A 17508-nucleotide genomic window follows, 5' to 3' on the forward strand; every position below is an offset into this window, starting at 1 on the left:
ACTAATCGGATGTCCAATTTCCTAGACGGTCTGGTCGAGTCGGAGGCCCTGGTCGAGTAGCTCCAACCGTCCAAGATGATTAGTCGTGATTAATCGGACGTCTTGAAAACATTGGTCCTCCCTAGTGGTAATGTCATATATATCTTCGATGATATCTTCCTCCGAGTCCTCGTCAATCACCACGTTAGTATACGGGGGCTTGATATGTGTCCTCGTAGACCTATAAAGCCACCATAGGTACTCATCGAAGGTGTACTGGTCGTGTGGAGGACCCGCAAGGACCGCATGTGGTACCCTGGTCTACCACAAATGGATGTACGAGCTGTGTGTCACGCGCCAATCCTTGGTCTTGTACCTCTTCCTATGGTCAAACCTGCAACAAAATGATGTTAGTTGTACCAAACACACCTCTGAATTGTAGCATTGTTATTAATCGATAACGCACCCGTGCAATGCTTGATTGGTGGAGTAAAGCGGTGGTGGGCAGCCTGTCATTCTTCCAAACTGTCTGTAGACCCGGATGAGCAAGTGAATCTCGACCACATGGAAGAAAATAAGAGGGACGTCGCAGCTATACTCGTGTGACTTGTCCCTAGTGACAGGACTCAGATAGCCCTGGAGCTCCAGAGAATCCCAAGGACACCAAAACACCGAAAATTTCGTAATTGTGTTAGGTTGTGATATAGTGTACATCGAAGAAGACACTGCTATGATAGTATAGAGAGCGTAACCTGGTGCTGTGTCAGGACGCCGAGACCGTCCGTATACTCCCTGTCTTGTGCCACGTATTCCCTCTAACTAACTGTGCTTCTGTCCAGATATATAGAGCTGTAGGGAGTGTATCATGCCCGTTCAATTGCTGCATTGAACACGATAATGAATTAGCAACAAATAATCTCATCATATCTAACTGCCTGGAAGAATATAATGAATCGAAGTACTTACCGGTAAACCATTATTAAGGGGCCTCCCAACAGGCAATCGTTCCCAACACCAAACCTGGACTAGGTAGGAGCAACCCTCAAGGTTCGCATATCCTGAGGTGCGACGGCAAGCAACGCATAGCTGTCGATACATCCATGCCAGGATTGCGCTGCTCCAGCTGTAACCCGCTATGTTCTCCCACGGTTGGCGAAGTATGTCAAGAAAGATCCAGTTGATGGTGTTGCCCGAGGCGTCTGGGAAGAGGAAAGCACCAAGAAAGTGCCAGAGCCATACTCGAGCGAACCTATCGATCTGTGCCTCCTCAGCTTGTGGGTCCAAGTACTCAAAGCACTCTGTGATCCAGGACGACGAAACACCAAAACTTTTCCTGTAATTGATCAAAGAAAATAAGACCCGATGCTAGCTGTAAAGCAATACAAGTATTAAATAGGCTTGAATTACTCACTTATTTTTCTTGGAAGCATCATCATCCGGTGGAAGAAAACCAGTAAACTAAGCCACCAGCTCCCTCTAGTGATCGTTGTCAAATATCCCTGTCACTGGAAGTCCCCCCAACTGAAGGCCTAAAATAGCCTTCACGTTCTGCAACGTTAAGGTCATCTCGCCACAAGGTAGGTGGAACGTGTGGGTCTCAGGCCTCTACCTGTTATAAGAATAGAACGACTGTTAGTTGACTCTAATTTGTTACAAGAAAGTTTACGTATAAAGAATGCACTCACACCTGTCTACAGCTGCAGTAAGTAGTGCTGGGTCAAGGGGCGAAAGACCGTGGTTGACAACACGGACAAGCTCGAGGAAGCCGGCACGCCGTATGTACGACGTATAACGCTCGTCCCACTGATGCGCCCTGGTGTGAGTGCGGGGCCTCAAATGAGGCAAGGACACATCTGCATCGTTGTCACTCAAAATGTGTGTTCGGTGCTGGTCGTCGTACTCCACCTCAAGAATAGGGTACAACGGGTGCTGCGTGGAAGGAGCCATCCTGTTATAAATTGATAAACAAAGCATTAGAGTATTCAAATTAACAAAATTCAAGTTAACATTAGTAAGTTCACAAATAAATTCACTAACCTAACTAGCCTAAATCTCTAAATCCAAAATCCTAACTATACTAGATAATAAATAAATAATCAATCCATATAAAACTTTGGTTCTAAAATTACAAGTAATCTCTCCGTCTCAAAATAAATACACATCTTGCTTCTCGAGTAGTCAAATATGTTTAAGTTTGATCAAAACTAAAAAAACGATATCAATATTTGTATCTTCTAATAAGTTTATTACAAAAGTATACTCCATGCTTAATGTAATAGTACCCATTATATATCATAAATATTAGTACGCTACACTAATAGTCAATGAAAATAGCCTCAATGCCCCTACATGTTCCTAAAAATGCTAGCACTAGCAGACCATCATCAACTCTTTTGCTTCTGCGCTGGTCGCTCGAGGATTGCGAAGGCACGTGGGGTACCATAGGGATAAAAAAATACTAACTATACTAGATAATAATAAAAACATATGAAATTGAGAGGGAGGTACCTTAGGAGCGGGCGGCCTTGACGCGCCGGCGTTCATGGCGCGGCCGGCTAGGGCGCTGCGTGGCGGGAGTGGCCGGGCGCGGCGTGGGCGAGCGGCCGAGGCCGGGCTGTGCTGGCGCGGGCGGGGCGAGGCGAGGCCGGGCGGGCGCGGACGCGTGCGGCCGTAGGCAGGGCGCTGGCGGCGGGGCACGTGCGGCCGCCGGCGGCGGCGGCGTTCGGGCAGGCAGGGCAGGGGTGCGTACAGGCGGGCGGGCTCGCGCGCGGTATATATCTGGTCCAGCCGCACCACGAATCAGGCGCGCGGCACTGCCGTGCCAAGGTCGGTGACGTGGCAGGACCCGCCACGTCATCGGGCCCCAAGCCGGCCCATGCCATGTTAGCCATGTGCCGCGCCACCATGCATGGCGCGGCACAGACATTTGGCCGCGCCAGGACAATAGGTGCGGCCATGTTAGTTTAAAAAAATCGACAGTGTTAGATTTAAAATTATATTAAAAAGGGTTAAAATTAAAAAAAAAAAATCTCCGTTGGCCGTGGCGACCGACCGACCGACGGATCCTCTGCTCAGTGCCTGTTTCCGCGCCTGCCTGCGGCGGTGCAGCCTGCGCTCCAAAGTCTCAACGCTCGTCTGCACAACACAAGGCTTACACGTTTCGTCTCAAAGATAAACAAAACAAAAGCTTACGTTACGTCTCCAATAAAAAGAATAAAAACAAAGTCCAGAGAAAGCAGAACATGTCATGCCAAAAGAATTTTGGACAGGAGTCCCCGCGTCCCGTAAGTTAACCCGTCGCTGCAATTTCGCAATCAGGCGAATCTTTAACGACTAATGCAGGCAGCAGCGGTTAGGAACAATGCATTACTGTTGCTTGTTAATCCAAGATTTAACTTTTTACCATTATAAGAATTGGCACCTCCTGAGATCTCACTTTAACGGCTGACAATATGAATTTGACACGCAACGAAGAGAAGAGATACAGAATTATCATTTTTGCACTCGTGGCACGACAGCGCGTCAGTTCGGGTGGGATCTGAGTCAGCACGGGAGTGGCAAATGACCGCGGCTGCCCCTGGCCTATGCTGCTAACCAAGCCGGTGCATTCTCATAAAAAGAAGAAGAAGAAGAAGAAGGTGGACACAGTGGTCGCTCAGGACCTGGACGGGAGCTTGCCGGCGCGGGCGTGCTCGGCACCGATGGCGAGGGCGAGCTCTACTCGCGCTGTATGCGCACGCAAGGCCTTGGCAAAGGCGAGCACGGCCTCTACTCGAGCTCCAGCCATGGGAGAGGGGCGAGCTCAGACCTGGCGAGCGCAGCACGGCCGCGGGCGAGCTCGGCCATGGCGAGCTCAGCGCCGACGCAGACGGCCCCAGCGAGTGTGGCCCCAACGGCCATGGCGAGCACGATGCCGGTGGGCCATGGGGAGCTCGGCCCCGGTCATGGCAAGCTCGTCCCCCGACGCATGCTGCCCCGGCAAGCTTGTCCCCAGCACAGACTGCCCCAGCGAGGACAGCCCGAGTGTCCTAGGCACGGACGACCTCGGTCCTGGCGGCCATGGCGAGCGCGGCACGGCCGCGGGCGAGCTCGGCCCCGGCGGCTATGGCGAGCTCAGCGCCGACGCAGACGACCCCAGCGAGTGCGGCCCCGGCAGCCATGGCGAGCTCGACGCCGGTGGCCATGGGGAGCTCGGCCCCAGTCATGGTGAGCTCGTCCCCCGACGCTTGCTGCCCCGGCGAGCTCGTCCCCGGCACAGACTGCCCCAGCTAGGTCAGCCCGAGTGTCCTAGGCACGGGCGAGCTCGGTCCTAGCGGCCATGGCGAGCGCAGCACGGCCGCGGGTGAGCTCGGCCCCGGCGGCCATGGCGAGCTCAGCGCCGACGTAGACGGCCCCGGCTTGTTCGGGCCCGGTGGCCATGGCGAGCTCGACGTCGGTGGCCATGGGGATCTCGTCCCTGACGCAGACTGCCCCGACGAGCTCGTCCCCGGCGGCCATGGTGAGCTCAGCGCCGACGCAGACAACCCTAGCGAGTTCGGCCCCGGCGGTCATGGCGAGCTCGACGCCGGCGGCCATGGCGAGCTCGTCCCCACCACCCTTACTGCCAGAAACTGCCGCGCCAACCTGGAATGCAGCAGCACCTGCACCGCCGCCGCCGGCCTCCCGACGTTCCTCCACCCGACGCCATCACCCTGCAGTTGCTTGCTGCATGCGGATGTCATCGTCGTTGCCGACAATGCAGCGGCAGCGCCACCTTCCTCGGCATGGGTAGCAGTCTTGCTTCCATCGTCCTCCACCGTCGTCTCCACTGCCACGCGTCCATTTACGTTTTCGGCAGTGTCGCGGTGGTGGTGTGACTCGGCATGGCGGCCATGGCGAGCTCAATCATTTTCTCCAGCAGCAGGGGTCGTGGGAGTAGCAGCGGGCAGGGGCAGCCACGGTTATTTGCCATCCCCATGCTGACTCGAATCCACCTGAACTGACGCGCTGTCATGCCACGAGTACAAAAGTGGTAATTATGTATCTCTTCTTTTCGTTGCGTGCCCAATTCGTGTTGCTAGCCGTTAGATCTCAGGAGGTGCCAATTCTTAGGCCCTGTTTGGTTACTCCTAAAAATTTTAGGAGCTAAAATCTAAATAGTTGCCTAAAGAACCAAACACCTCCTCCTAAAAAGCTTCTAAAAACTTTAGGAGGGGCTAAAAATTTTAGGAGCTCCACCCCTTCTAAAAGCTTCTAAAATCCATCCTAGACCTCCACTACCCCTCCTTTATTGCCCTGCCCACTAAAAGCTCCTAAAGAGAAGGGTTGCATGGTCTATTTGCTATCGTATTTATTGTTTTTAGTTAGTTTTAGAAGATAGAACCAAATACTCTTTTAAAAGGTTTTGGTAGCTTCATAAAAACTCCTAAAACTTTTAGCTCCTACAAATTTTAGAAGCTTGGAACCAAAGCCCTTATAATGATAAAAAGTTAAGGGAATGTTTGGTTCTTTAGTCGCTCCTAAAATTTATATCACATCGAATATTTAGATGCTAATAAGGAGCATTAAATATAAATTAATTACAGAACCAATTACATAGATGGAGGCTAATTTCTGAGACGAATTTTTTAAGCCTAATTAATCTATCATTAGCATATATTTACTGTAGCACCACGTTGTCAAATCATAGACTGATTAGGCTTAAAAGATTCATCTCATAAATTAGTCGCAAGTTATATAATTAGTTTCGTAATTAATTTATATTTAATACTCCATACGTATATCAAACATTCGATGCCACCTGAATTTTAGGGAGGGGTGTACACATTCCTAGCAGAACTACCAGTCTGCAACTGTACTCAACTCAATGCAGTCGACTGTTGAGGCAGCTGAGCGCCTGAGCTAGGAGTCCGGGAGAGGGAGAAGGGGGGCCGAGAGGAAAGCACACAGCAGCAGGTGGCCTGCTGGTTTGCTTTGCTTGTGGATTTGAGGCCCCCGCGCGGGAAGGGAAGGAGCAGGAGCGCTGAGCAGAGCGAGCACGGAGGAGGAGGAGGAAGACGCCAATGGCGCCGCCTAGTATTCCGACCGTATCGACGGTACGTACTACTGCTAGTACTGGTACTACTACTAGTAGTACTCCACTTCATTGTTCTCTTTTTTTTCTTGGCTCATTTCGGATGCGGGGGAGAAAAGGTGGCGGCTTTGGATCCTCGCATTTATCGCTCGCTCCGATGCACCATCGCACGCGCGCAACGCCACTCCACGTCTCCACTCCAGTCGCCTCGAGGCCCGAGAGCATTCGAGGAGGGAGGAAGGAGATCCGATTCCGAGCCGAGCAGAGCTCCCCCACCGGCCCCGCCGTACCTGCAGCCGCTCGCTCAGCTGTGCTGCCTGTGGACTCCACTCCACCCCCTCACATGGCGAGAGAGGAGAGCCGCAGGTGCGGTGCGGTGCGGTGGTGCCCGCTAGTAACTAGTAGTCCCTTTCACCTTTTTCCCCTTCCCCAGCTCGTGTTCTTGGGCGCTTGTCCGCCTTTGCTTGTTCCTTGCGCTCTCCTCCCCTTCTCCCCTCTCTCTTCTCCCGTCCTGTGAGCAGACAGTGAGCTGGCCGGGCATCGGGCAATGCCGCTTTTCCGATCCCACCTGCGCCGCGCTGTCCTACTGACCTAAAGCGGAGATAGGGAGGTAGAGGAGAGAGAAAGAGGGAGGCACTGAGTTCGTGAGTTGAGTTCAGTTCTCTCACGGAGAACGAGCGAGCGAGGGTGTGTCCTTGTGCGTTCGCTCTTGTGATGCGCGGCATTCTCCGTGCACCCGTTTAATTCCGCCCAGGTACTCCTATCTATGAATATCAATGCCGCCATTCATGGCTTCTCCCCCAATCGTCCTTGCTTCTTGCTCGCTCGCTATGCTGTACTAGCACTTATTACTCCGTATCTAGTACTGCTCCTCCTCCATGGGGTTTCGGTTTCCTTAAGCGCCCCCGCGTTTTCTTTCTCTCTCTCCGTCGCTCGCTCGGTTTCTCCGCTGAAGTTGGGTTCGGCTCCGGGAAAGATGGGATTTTGAATCGATTGGCGGCGGATTCCTCTCGGGGGTTTAGTAGGTGATTGATTTCAGACCGTGCCATGTGCTCAATGATTTTGCCTTCATTCGCGCCTCCCTCTATGTTCGCCGCCGGTGGATTTTGATTTCTCTGCTGCCTCCCTCTTCAGCTGGGGAACGGGAGTAGTCGGTGGCCACAAGTTTATTACGTTTTTTTCCCTACTAATTGTACTTGTGAGCTCTTCGCGAGTACTAACCTTTTGTTGCCACTATTGCTCTGATGCGACAGGGGCGTACTTGAGAAAAATTTAATGTTTCTAATACTACTTTTACAGCAATGCCTGCAAATTGTTTTACTTCTTTGGTGTTCTTCGGTGATATATTTTTGGTCCTTGGGAGTTCTGCCCATTGCATTTTTTTTTGGTGGGGGGGCGTCGCCTGTTTTTTCTGAGATTCTACTCTACCGTGGTCGGGTTTCGTGTTGATGATAAGCAGTGTCAGTGTGTATGAAAATGCTACCAAGTTTTGCTAAAGAAAGGAGCCGGTGGTTTGCTGCACATGTTGACGGGGACCAATTTTCTCTCTCCTGATTTTCTTTTCCAAGTTGAATCATCCTAGGCGAGATGTCCTTCTCTTCCTCAACAGATGTGTGGAGCACGCATACTAGTATTTGTTTAGCCTCATTCTATCCGGACCACGGAATTTGGATGCTTATGTTGTATCAACGTGTTCACAAAATATTCTGATAGAGAAGGATCAGCTGCTATCTGCCTTTGGACCATCATCGTACTAATATTTAATTCCAATAGTCTCTACCTTTCACAGTTTCTGTTATACAAATTAGAACTGCATTTTTCATAATTTGTTATCATTTTTTCTCAAGTGATAATTTATACTGCATTTTTTTATTCATAGTAGTAATCAACATCTCTGCTTATGATGCACAGCTGTCTCTCCAATGCCAAGTGTTGATCTCTCAGACCTGCACATGGTGATAGCCCCAAAGAGGGAGAAAGCAGAAGAACCACTTTTGATCTTTTGAGTGGTTCATGGTTATGGATCGTGCGGGTTGGCTCTGGAGGCGCAAGTCGTCGGATAAGAGCCCCGGGGGTAGTGACAGCTCTCTGTCTGTGTCGTCACATTCCGAGCAGTGCTCTGATGATCAGGTTCAGCACCATGCCTTAATTTGTGTCCTGTACATTTTTTTTATTTCATCAGTACAGTTTGGTCTCAGCTATTACTTTTTTACTTCATGATAATGTATTAGGAGTTTACCATAATTTTTTTAGAATTGTAGTTCTTTTCAGTTGTATGACACTAGAATTTCCTAGGGAGGAAGTTTCCTAATATTTGGGTAATCATTGGTAATTTCCTTAGTTCTACTGATGCTAGAACTCATTGGTAGTTGTCTATTAGTTAGGTTAATTAACTCAAGTGGGAGTTCTGTAAACTTGATCTGCTGCTACCTTTCACCCTGATATTTGGCTGGTTGATACACTGCTTAGTGTTTAGTCATGATCCATGTGTTTTCTAACTATAAGAAATTCATATTTCGTTACCCTTGCTAAAATGATCAGCTATTGGATCTTCTTAAATTTTTCTTTTACTTTTTTCCCAATACAAAATAAGCAATGAACACATTTGAGGGATTAATGCAGATTTTGCTCAGTCTTATTTTTCAGCCTATTGTCTCTCTTCGCCTTTAAAACTGTTGAATTACCAGATGAGAATGCCACCTTTTCTTTTCAATGAACATATGGAATTAGTACCATCTGATAATTTTCTTTGGCCACATGATTTAGCCAGCTAGCTTTGGCAAAAGGGATACAATGAATTATTGAGTAAATAGATTTAGGTCTCGGAAGTGACATTTATTTGACAGTTTGACTTAAATTTCCCTAGGGTATTAAGTTACACAACATCAATCCCATTAAATGTATTTTTTGTTAACAATCAAAATCTTTGCATTCAGTGAATGATTTGACCACTCAAATGGTGACGAGTATGTCAGCTAAGGATTTTTAACTTAGTCTAGACATAGATAACTTCTAGTGCTAGCTCTGGGACACAGTTTGAATGCTGCAATGAATGATTCACCTTTTTTCTATGAAAATAGTTGGTATATATGTTAAACAGTTGAATCATGAGATTTAAGTCCCATCTCAGATAATGTTTTGCGATTTCAGGGTCAATCTCAATCCCCTGGAGCCTCTTCAGGAAGTAAGTATGATTACAGCCAAGAAACTGGAGCAGCAAGATCCTTGAATGGCAAGCTAGCAGCAGGGGTCAATTTGAACAATTTTAATCCAGAGCATGGTCAATCATTAGAACAACATGTATCCTCCAATGTTAGAGATGAAGAGATCAAGGAGACCTTGGAGAGTTTGAACTACAAACTTTCTGCTGCGCTTTCGACCATCAGAGCAAAAGAAGACTTGGTGAAGCAGCATGCTAAAGTCACAGAAGAGGCTGTTGCAGGTAACTTTTTTGTTCCTTAATAAATTCTCTCGAAGTGAGTGCTAAAAATATTTTGTTTTTATAATTGAACCTATAAAGTCATTGTGAGAGTACAGTTAGATCCATTTCATCCTTTTTCTAGTAATGAATTGCAAACTTAAATTTGCATGTGAGTGTCGCAAAAAATGCATGTGTGACTGTGAGAAGTTTGCTTTCATCCTATGTAGCCATTCTCTTAATCTTGTTTCTGGTAGGTTGGGAACAAGCTGAAGCTGAAGTTACTACTCTGAAGGGGCTACTTGAAGCTTCTTGTCAGAAGAATGCTTCTCTCCAGGATCAAGTCAGCGACCTAGATGAGGCCCTCAAGGAATGCGTCAGGCAACTGCGGCTGGCAAGGGAAGAACAAGAGGACAAAATCCGTGAAATAGTTTCCAAATCTCTGGTGCCGCAGTCTGAAAAGCCTGAGCTCCAAAACCATATCGCAGAGCTAAAAAAGCGGCTGGAAGTGACCAGATCAGAAGCGTCATCTTCCATGCTATTACAGCATGATCTACAAGAAAGGCTTCAGGCAATTGAGAGAGAGAACTTGGACCTTAAGGCCAAGCTTCAGGCAATTGAGATAAGAGAATATAGATCTCAAGGCCAAACTTCTGGTACAGTCCAAGGATCTGAAGATACTAATGTTGGAAAGAGATCTGAGCAACCAAGCAGCGGAGACAGCAAGTAAACAACACTTGGAAAGTGTTAAAAAGATTGCCAGGGTTGAGGCAGAATGCCGCAGGCTACAGCATCTAACACGGAAAACAACACTGATCAATAATTCTAGGTCTACACAAAACAATTGCTGCATGGAATCACTGACTGACAGCCAGTCCGACCATGGGGAGCATATGGTGGGTGTTGATAATGATCTGCAAAATTCTGACTCATGGGCATCGGCTTTAATTGCTGAGCTTGATCAGTTCAAGAATGGCAAGGATGGTTCAAGAAATATTGTGAACAATCCTGTTGAGATTGACATAATGGATGATTTCCTTGAGATGGAAAGGTTAGCTGCATTGCCTGAATCAGACGGCACAAGCTCTAGCTTTGAAATGGAAACAGATTCTGACTAGGCTGTCGCAAGAAGCAGCTCCTTGAAAGTCGAAACTGAAGAATTGCAAAACAAGGTCGCAGATTTGCAGGAAAAGTTTGAAGCAATTGCAAGCGAGAAAAGGGAGCTTGAGATGGCACTTATGGAGGTTAGAAATCAGCTTGACATTTCCTGTGATGCGCTAGTGGCAGCAAAGAACAGGCTGGTCGAAATGCAGATGCAGTTGGAATCAGCAAATGACTCCAAACTTTCTGCTTTGGAAGATGTGGAGCGTTTGGACTCTGAGAGGAAGGCTTTGGAGTTGCAGTTGGAGTCCAAATCTGTAGAAGTTGAGGAACTACTTATGGCTGTAGCTTCATCGGAGGAAAATGCAGAGCAGAAAGAGTTGGAGTCACAGTTAGAATTGATGTCAGCACAAGCTACAGAGCTTCGCCTGACTGTGGCATCACTGGAAGAGAGAGTTCAGTCTGAGAGAGATCTTTCTGTGCAACAGAAAGAAAATGCAGAAGCCATGTTGAATGCTAAAGAAGAACTGGAAGCACAGCTGTGTTCAGCAAACACTGAAATGGGGAAACTGCGTGACCTTGTCAAGGCACTAGAGAATGAAGTCAAAAATGGAGAAGGCACTTGCGTGAAGAATTAACAGCACAGTTACAGACAAAGGTTGAAGCAGCTGTCGATGCAGTTAAAGAATCATTGGAGGCACAGCTGTGTTCAGCAAATACTGAAGCAGGGAAGCTTAGAGATGTTGTCAAAGCACTCGAGGATGAGGTAGAAAAAGAGAAGGCATTGCGTGAAGAGCTTGCAGTAAACATAGAAGTGAAAACTAAAGCAGCAAGAACTGCTGAGGCTCTTAAAGAATCCTTGGAGGCACAGCTGTCTTCAGCAAACACTGAAATACAGAAACTGGAAGAGATCACAAAACAACTACAGAGTGAGTTAGAGAAGGAGAAGACACTTCATGAGGAATTCTCAGCACAGTTAGAGATGAAGATTGAAGCAGAGAGAGCTCGTTCTATGGAGTCTGCTAAAGAATCATTAGAGGAACAACTCCAGTTAGTGAACTCGGAAGCTGCAAAACTGCGTGACATGGTGACTGCACTTGAGCACGATGTGGAAAAGGAGAAGGCATTTTCTGCAGAGCTCCAGATGCAGCTAGAAGCTCTAGAGGCTGTAAAGAAGGTGTTGGTAGTCGGAAGCGGAGTCAGCACATCAGGATGCCAAAATTCTCAGGCAGAAGGTGGAGTCATTGGAAGCAAAACTCAAGGAGCAGATGTCGTTAACAGACGAATTCACTGCCAATGTAGGAGACTTTGCAGTCAGATAGGATGGCTATGGAGCATAAACTTAAAACAGCAGATAGGGAACTCATAAAATTGACAAACAAGGTGAGCTTGCTCCATAGGGAGATCGAGCAGGAGAGATTGCTGTCAGAAGAGTACGAACAGAAATGCCAAAAGTTGGAGGCTCAGTTGTCAAGAGATAGCCGGGATGCAAAGCTCTGGCGGCTCGCAAACTCGAATGGAGATCTGAAGGTTAAGAAGGTAAATTTCTTCCCTTTCTATAGCACCTGAACCTAATAGACCCGTATGAATTTATAGTACTTTAAGCATATCATTTCAGAGGACAATTGGACAAACAAGACCATTAGCATCACTGAATTCAAGTCAAAATGTTGTCATTTTTGTAGGAGAAGGAGCTTGCTAACGCAGCTGGGAAGCTCGCAGAGTGCCAGAAGACAATTGCTTCTCTGGAGCGTCAAATCAAATCACTGACAGACCTCGACAGTGTGGTGCTGGAGCCTGAAAGGCTTGAATCCAGCAGGGACATGCCATTGCCACTGGACTTCAGAAACGATGATGCTGAATTTGCTATGTTTACGGATGACTTATACGACTTTGACCTTCCAAACAACAACACAAGCTTCTTTTCTCCACTCCCATCAATCCAGCCCTCGTCCCCACCCTCGGAGATGTCAGTATTCGCAGGGGGGCTCTCGACTCTTAGCAGTTACAGGAGCAAAAGAGCAAGTAGAAGGTGATGAAAAAAAAGGCTACCCAGATGTCATACTAACAAACAGTCCATGGATGCTGCCATATGTGTAGGTAGGTCGATGTACATTACAGAAACTGATGGTTAGATTTGTGTGATGAACATCCGTTCCAGCAAGCGCAGTTTTTATAGCCTGCTTGATGAGGTCTTACTGGCGGTCGTTTGCTGCAAAATGCAAACCTGGTTGTGTTCTTGCCCCTACTTTGAAGTGCAGTTGTGATTTTGTCCTCGTTTTTCTTTGTGATTGTGTCCTTCACTACGAGCAAGTTAATGTGATTTTGCCCCTAGTCAATGGTCAAAGCAGGGGCAAATTCACAAAGACCAGGGGCAAAATCGCGTTGACTTGCTGGTAGTGAAGGGCAAAATCATAAAGTTAGAAAAATGAGGGCAAAATCACAATTGCACTTCAAAGTAAGGGGCAAGAACATATAAAACCCTTTTTTTAGACCCACAGTATAGACACATACACGAGTCTACCACAAAAACTTGTAGAAGAATACAGAATATTAGCGCTAAATTGGGTATTCCAACCTGAACGTGGAATATCTCAATTTCTACAAAATTTTGCTTCCTTCCTGAAAGTTAATCACTCCGAAGCCTCTCGTACGAAGGTGTCATGCTGCTGAGAGCCTAACATAGGTATGTTAAGTCCTCAGGTCAAAGATGTGACAGTCTGACTAACCCTCGACCAACTCTCGCTTTGAGTCAGCTGGAGGCTTAGGAGCTACACTCATCGAGTGTGCTTGCGTGCACCCTCTAGCAGAAAAGGGATGGCTCGGCCACCCGCAGATGACCCTCTCTCAAGGAAGTCTCCAATATCAGGAGGACGATCCAAGAAAGGCAGAACCCTTGTTCAGGACGCCCTCGCTCGGGCCTCGAGGGCTTGGCCACAACGCGGAGATTCCCAGCCTAACAGAAGCCTCGCCAAGCCTGGCATGCCAAAGAAGCTAGGAGATGGCTCACCTAGGGAAGGCTCCGTTGCGGCAGACAACAATACCTGGCGGTTTAGCCAGGATGCAATAGAGACGTCAGGGAGTGGTTGTAGCTTTTGTCGGGCACGAGCTACAAGACAAAAGAAGAAGAAGACCGAAGCCTGAGACAAGAAGCCCTAGGTAGAGAACCATTCGCCTTTTACCCCATGCCCTCCTCGGTATATAAGGGCCAGGGGAGGGGCATGGGCTCCTGTAGAAGGAACTGAACCCCAGTCCGAAAACAAGAACTTAGGACAGGGGACTCAACCCTGAGAAAACCCTAGATGAAGAATGGCTGCTACCCCCTACATCTCTCTCTCTCTCTATTCCTCCATTATAAGAACTCTAGATTGAGCATTTCTAATACAAAGAACACCCATTGTTGGACGTAGGGCTTAGAGGCCCAAACAAGCATAAATCTCCCGCGTCTCTAAGTGTTTTGAGTGCTTAAGCCACCGAAGATCTACACATCGACCCATGTCAAACAACACGATGCTTGGCGTGGCTACGAACCCACGGCACCTTCAAACGAAGTAGATACAACTTCCGAGGGTTATGTAATTAAATATAAGGGGATTGTGCTATCTGATGCCGAATCCCCAATAGTAACCTTATCTTGGTGCCGGTTTAAGTGCTTCTCTGTGTTTTCGGTTAAGTCAATCTGAAATCTTTGGATATGATCTTCTCATCATCTATACATATCACAAGCTGCAAAAAACATGTTGGCACTATAAAACTAGTAGAATAATAACGAATATTAGCACTACATTGGGTATTCCAGCCTCAATGTGGAATAACTCAATTTCTGCCAAATTTTGGTTGGCAATAAGAGGTTTATTTGTCTAGGTATGAAGAGCACAGACGAATTGGACAAGCAACAGCAAGTTAAGAACAAAAGGAACCTGCATGCATGTGAATATGTGATGGTACCTTCATGTGTCTCCGATGAATTCCAAATCACAGTAGTACTAGTTTAAAGTTTTAAGATGCTAAAATGGAGTGTCTTAGGCTCCAGCTTACATTTCCAAAAGAAGGCCAATCTGTGTAGGAAGGACTCACAAGCTAGGAATATGATGGGGGCCAGTAACAAAGAACAAAAGGCTCTTCATGCAATGATCTGTCCTTTGCATTGTGTCCTCCCATGGATTGGCAACATAATTTAATTATCGTGTATATAAGAACCAACACAGCTCAAAAGAAGTTCGATAGATCTGAGTAAGGAGAAAGCACAAGATTCGGACAAAATAAAGAAGCTAGGAATATGAGATGGATTCCCAACCTAATAATGAAGTATTTTCTTTTTGCGACCGTACTTTATGACTGTCTGTAACAAATTGACTAGTAACAATGAGGAAATTATATCCAAAATACATACTGCTAATATATATACACCATATGCCGCTTAAGTGCCGAAATCTTGCATGCACCCAAAGTCTTCCCAGATACCCAAGAGGGGGGTGAATTGGGCTAATTCTAAATTTCTTTGCAATAATTAAATCCTATAGTTAGCTCAATTAACCCCTTGTGCCTAGAAAGTGATTCTAATTGTTCTACCGCACAAAAGACTTGCAACCTAAGTTTCAATCCTACTCTAGCATGGCAATTCTAAGAATGTAAAGACATGAGTTGAATTGCACAAAGTAAATGCTCAAAGTAAATGTTCAAAGTAAATAGAGAGGAAGGAACGCGGCGATGTTTTGCCGAGGTATCGGAGAGTCGTCACTCCTCACTAGTCCTCGTTGGAGCACCCGTGCAAGGGTGTAGCTCCCCCTTGATCCGCGCAAGGATCAAGTGCTCTCTACGGGTTGATTCTTCGACACTCTATCACGGTGAATCACCCACAACCGCTCACAACTTAAGTTGGGTCACCCACAAGCTCCGCCGGGTGATCACCGAACTCCCAATCACCACCAAGCCATCTAGGTGATGGCGATCACCAAGTGTAACAAGCACGAACTCTCACTTGACCACGATAAGCCTAATGAGAAGGTGGATGCACACTTTACTACTCTTGATCTTCACTAATGAGGGCTCTCTTTGGGATTCTCAAATCTCAATCACCTCACTAGGACCTTGCTCTTCTTGGCACTCTCTAAGGTGTTTCTCAGCTGTTGGAATAAGCAAAAGTGCCCCCACACATGAGTGGAGGTGGCATTTATAACACCGGCTGAAAAACGAACCGTTATGTGCCTCTACGGGGTGACCGGACGCTCCGGTCATGTTGACCGGATGCTCCAGTCAGTATACCCCAAACTCCAGTGTTTATAGTGTGACCGGACGCGTCCGGTCGTGATTTTCCCTCTCTGGAACCTTACTGGAGTCGATCGGACGCTGCCTCTCAGCGTCCGGTCACTTGACCTCTCAGCGTCCGGTCAAACCAGACGCAAACACCTTGGTCAAATGAACTGATCGGACCCTGAGCCAGCGTCCGGTCAAACCGGAGCCAGCGTCCGATCAGTATTTGACCCTCCATTCACTTCCAACTCTCGATCATATGTGAATGAAGTTTGCTCCATTGGATCTAAGGGCTATCTTGGAGCTACCTAGTGCTAGTTTTAACAAGTTTGCACCATACCTAACTCACTAGACTCACCTAGGTCAAGCTATCGGTCCATACCCCCCTTAATAGTACGGCCAAAGGAAAAACAAAGTCCTAAACTACTCTAAGTGTCTCTCCAACTCCAATCGACACTTAGAACTAGTCCATCCTTAACCTTGTCGTCCATCCTTTGAAAATCAAAACGATTTCCATCGTAGGGGCATGACCACCTCGATTGCCCAATCGATCTCCATTACCATGACCTAACTTAATTGCCTCTGCAAAACACACGTTAGTCATAGTAATCTTGTATTGTCATTAATCATCGAAACTCTACTGGGGGCCTAGATGCTTTCAATCTCCCCCTTTTTGGTGATTGATAACAATACCACCTCGAGTATGTGAAAGAGTTGAGGTTTTTAACATGCTTGGATCATATAAGCTCTTGTCAATAAGAACAAAAGGGTTAGGCGAGCTTATATGAACCAAGCCAACATGATGTACTCAAAAGATATGAATTAAGCATGAGTACAAGTAATAAAGCTCATTTTCATCGGAGTAAAACGCGGAAGCAAAGGCAAATGAGCATTGCACAAGTGATATGACATATAAATATTTCAAAGTAGAGACCACACATGTCATATGTCACAATCACGTAGATATCACTATCACATATATATAGTTCAATGCATGAAGGTAAACACACGATGAATGCATAAAAGTGTATCACACATAAAAACTCCAAATGTAATATATAAGCTAATATAATAACTAAGATCCCTCTAAATAGTCGCTCCCCCCTAAGACTATCATACTCGAACCCTCTCCCCCTTTGGCGTCAAACACCAAAACCTAAGGGTCAGTTGGCGGGGCTGCAGCGGATGAGTCGGGCACTAAAGTATAAGGAGCAAGCTGAAACTGGTCACCATCATCGTCTGATCCTGAACTCTGAGCTGTCTGACCCTCTGTAGCTGGAAGTGATGCTGTAGCAGTCTAGGTCGGATCAGGAACTGGAGCTGCTGTAGACTGAGCTAGTATGACTATAGTAGGCTCTGATGATGCCACTGAGGAAGGGAGCGTCTCTGTAGTTCCGGTAACAAGTGCAACTATAGAAGGACCTGGGACATATAGATATGGAGGAGTGGGCATCCCTGTCAACTCACTGAATGAAGCACCAAGGCTCCTAGACACGGTGGTCTCTGGCACAAGCAGCGAAGACGTCCCAGCCGGTGTGAAGCCCGTCTGAAAAGGTGTGAACTGTGGGACTAGTGCTGGCGAAGCAAAGTACTGGGACACCTGCTCTGTAGGAGAAGCAAACGGCACGGGTGGTTGTCCCTAACTTTGAAGCCCACTAGGCTATAACGCTGGAGTCATCGAAGTAGTGGCTGCCTGACCAAGCTG

The 17508-nt window shown here is 47.1% G+C and overlaps 1 pseudogene; it reads left to right on the top strand.

The window, feature by feature from the left end:
* Window positions 1-6167: 6167 nt before the first annotated feature.
* Window positions 6168-12731, top strand: LOC136502751 (filament-like plant protein 3; annotated as a pseudogene).
* Window positions 12732-17508: the final 4777 nt, after the last annotated feature.

The sequence above is a fragment of the Miscanthus floridulus genome, chromosome 14 (genome assembly GCF_019320115.1).
Source record: "Miscanthus floridulus cultivar M001 chromosome 14, ASM1932011v1, whole genome shotgun sequence".
NCBI lineage: Eukaryota > Viridiplantae > Streptophyta > Magnoliopsida > Poales > Poaceae > Miscanthus > Miscanthus floridulus.